The following is a 4,138-nucleotide window of genomic DNA, read 5'->3' on the forward strand; positions in this document are numbered from 1 at the left end:
TTATCTCATCTTTCTCTTGATGACACCATGGCTACCATGCCTACCCCAGTGATGGGCATGACAAAAAACATGCCATGGACCTCATTTAATAGTAAGGCACCACTACATGGTGGCCCAATGCCTACAACAACATCTAAAGTGTGTATCAATTATATGCACCTATGGGCCCTTGTGCTCATGTAGCTCCTACCCTCCCATTGTTTGAACAACTTATGCTCCATGACCACAACATCCAAGCCCTTATTTCAGTGAGACCATACCAGCTAGCATTAGCATGTCACATCCCACGTCTGTTATGCCCAGGCTCACACTATGAACTTTGGGCCACCACATGTCACAACATCGTACCCAACTTAGAACCTAAGGGCTTCCTATACACCAGACCCAATGCCAACCCCCATTCCACATGCAGTCCCGAGAGCACCTGTCCCCACTATACCTGTTCACTTGGGAGACTTGGCAAAAATTTGCTCAAGCTATCGATCGATCTATTGCTAAAAATATGCATAACACACCTTATAGAGAGCCTAGAAGTAAGGTAGTACAAATAGCCAAGCTCACACAAAAATTTAGTGGAGACGGGGATGTGAGAAATCATATCAAAGTATTTGAACAAATATGCAATTTCTTAGGAGAACACAATGAACTGCATAAAAGTAATGCTTTAAGCCTGACCTTGAGTGGGAAGGCTGGGGTTTGGTATAGAACCCTAAGGGTGGAAGAAAAAACAATCTACCCCACTCTTAGGAGATTGTTCTTGAAAGAGTATGTACGAGAAAGAGTACTTGGGTGTAGCCTCTCAGCTCCAAAAAGCCCAACGAGAGGAAGGAGAGTTCGTGAGGGACTTTATTAGTTGCTTGAAGCATTTCAATTCTCATTGTAATCCAAATGAACACTTCAATAATAACCAATTACTCGATAGATTCATCAGGGGACTACGAAATGAGGATATCTACAATGGCCTAGTCATTAGAGGTATCGCCACTTGGAAGAATGCAATCCAATTGGAGGACAACTTAATGATTCAAGGAGAAAGAGTGTCTGTTGAGCCTAAATCTACTAGCTCGCAAGCATCGGTGCATGAGCCAATGACCATAAAGCCTATTGCTAAAGAGCCAAAGATATCTAAGATGGCTTTAGCAGATCTCACCAAGGCCATTCAAGAAAGTTTTAGTGACAATCATGCTCCACAAAACAATCATATGTATCCAAGAAGGGAGCAACAATGGTGCTCAGTTTGCTATGGTCCACATAGTACTAGTGAATGCCCTACATTTAGAGTAAAATTTAATGAGAATTGCAATGTCTGTGGGAGGTATAGTCATCAAGCCAAGGATTGCATAGTATTTAAACATGTGATAGCCAATAGACTAACCTTAGCATGGATTGACACACCTCAAGTGCCTGCATTCATGCCGGACCCACCTCTTGAACAACCGTCACAACACATGGTCCCTAGGACCCAAAATGTTGTTCAAACAACACCATTACCACCTCCAGTTCTAGGACCGCAATCCCCACATCCGAGAATCACTTCATGTGAATCAAGTGGGTTATGAGCCCTCTATTGCTTGTGTGGATTGCGAGGATATTGCCTATGGGATTGATGCACTTGAAGAAAGTCCACAATACTACATGGTGGACTATTGGGGACAAGTCAAACCTGTCTATCAAGTAGCTGCTCTTGCAGCAAGAGGCCAAAATATCAATTTCACTACCAAAAGACCACCTCTTTAATGCTACAAGTGTGGGGGTCCACATCATGTAGCTGAGTGTCCTATTAAACTCTACAAAAGAATGCCACACTGTCAGGCCAAGGGCAGGGCCAAGGACCAGGACGGACATGCGCTCAAGGGGCGCTATCTTTAGAGGCTAGGAGTCTATAAATAGCACGGTTGGGTGGAGAGTTGCATGGTCCAATCCCCCGTGGTCTCACATTGGTATCAGAGCTCAGGGAAGGAGAAGTAGAAGGAGGGGCGAGCACGGCTCGGCATGGCTACTCTTTATCTCTCTCTCAGAGCAAGGCTATGGTGTGCTCAAGGAGACGACACTGTTGGTCTTGCATCTCTCGCTCTCTCTCTCTCTCTCTCTCTCTCTCTCTCTCTCTCTCTCTCTCTCTCTCTCTCTCTCTCTCTCTCTCTCTCTTGTGAAGTCGTGAAGGAAGCCAAAAACAGAGTCGTGGGGAGCAACCCCTATGTCGGGAGGAGAAGGCAGGCTCGACAGGAGGACACGATAATTGCCCCTTGCATGAGGACGGACATGGGATTCGGCCTCCACAAAATCCGTCGATTTCGGCCTTGCCGGATGCGCCCCAGTCTCTGGAGGCTTTTTCAACACACCGGCGACGCCTAATTCTGTATGCAGTAGGCGTATCCATTCTCTGTTGCTCGGCGCAACAGATCCGCCATGCGCAGGTCTGTGTTCAGTTTTGTTTCCTTTATTTTTATTTTTTTTAAAAACCTTCGGCCAGGGCTCCTTGGGCGCGCATCGGGTGCCCAAAGGAACCCCTAAGGGGCCGTCCCACAAATGGGTGCCAAGGGCCCCTCCCATGGGATGCTTGCATGCAAGCCATGGTCTTGCATGGCGCATAATTTGTAGGCCTGGAGGGGCAATGGTGCTTGCATGGCGCAGAATTTTCCAGTCTCGAAAGTCCGCAACACGCAAACATGGTGACCACCGGACCATGTTGCATGGTATCATGAGTTATCTGTTTCCTTGAAGGCGACCCCGCATGCATTCACACCCGTATGCAATACACATTCAAAATTTTATGCTTACAAAGCAGCCCTTTTGCAGGCGAACGTGGTGATGCAAATCGCCCACATGGTATGGACATGGCAAGGGCGCCGACATGCCTCCATCCAATGGATTTCACGGGAGCAAGGCCCGTCTGATGTTGCACATGGGCAAGGTTTCTGCGACTTGGCCAGAGCATTGAAGTTCTCACTAGTCTTCAATTTGGTTGTGAAATGGACAAGGCCCTTGACAACATACAGTAGAGTAGTTATTGAGCATGTGCTTGATAACTCTCTTATGCACTGGAATGCATGATCACGGCTCTCATTCATAGAACCAAGCAGGTACAAAATGCATAACTTGTACGTGTTTTACTGTTTTTTCCATTAGATTTTCAATTCGACAAGGTCAATTTCTTGTGCATGATCGACAAGGTCGACTCTCTTTGCTATGACATATGTCGCTAATAGCATTTGTTGGCAATGAGGCGAGACATAGTTATGTGAAGCATGGCTTCTTCTGAGTACTTTGATTGAGCACGCTCGGCAAAGGTTACATTTTGCTTCAACGGCAGGGCCAAGGGCCAATTTTTCAGTGTCTCAAGGAGACAGGCATGGCCTATTACTAGACTTGTTGAAGGCAGCAAGCTGCTCGGCATGGCCGACTCCTTGTCCTTGTTTCTACCAGCTGACAAAGGAGGCTTGCCACACAATACTGGTTAATTTCAGCTGAAATTGTTCAACAAAGTCAATTCTTTTGTCCTTCTGTACGTCAACAACTGCCTTAGATTGGCTATCAGCTAGGTTCCAATTTATGTGAAGAAAGTCTTTAATATACTCATCTTGCAGTGAACCTGCTCACGTTTGGTATATGCTATGAGCATACAAACTTGGGAGAGATTTTACACTATGCTTGAAGGATCTTTCATGGTGTACATGATACAAGAGGGCGTAAGTGCATACACGACAACTCTCTCGTGTGTAGCAGAATTGGCTGGGAGCCACATTCGAATGAGTTTTCCTTTGGAAGTTCAACACAACTGGTGACAGTCAAATGACCAGGTTAGCCCACCTTAAGTTTTTCTTATTTTTCCACGTTTACACTTTACTTGGCATATTACTATCATTGTGCAAAGCAAAGTGATTTGGCAATTTTATACGAAGCAAGGCTTCTCCCTTGTGCCGAGATACTGCCCATTGATTTGGAATCAAGGGCATTGGCACCCAGGTTTGGGTGCTGACCAAATAGGGAATGTCAGCTCACAGAATCCCTACCAGTTTATTATGTGCAAGGCACTTATGGTTTTGGATCTCACGCTTGAGACTGCCCTAGTAGCCAAGGGCTTACGCTTTTGCATGCAAGGCATGCTAAGCAGGTGGCATGGAGTCCACCACTTCATGGA

Source organism: Adiantum capillus-veneris, chromosome 26 (genome assembly GCF_014529385.1).
Source record: "Adiantum capillus-veneris isolate H3 chromosome 26, ASM1452938v2, whole genome shotgun sequence".
Lineage (NCBI taxonomy): Eukaryota > Viridiplantae > Streptophyta > Polypodiopsida > Polypodiales > Pteridaceae > Adiantum > Adiantum capillus-veneris.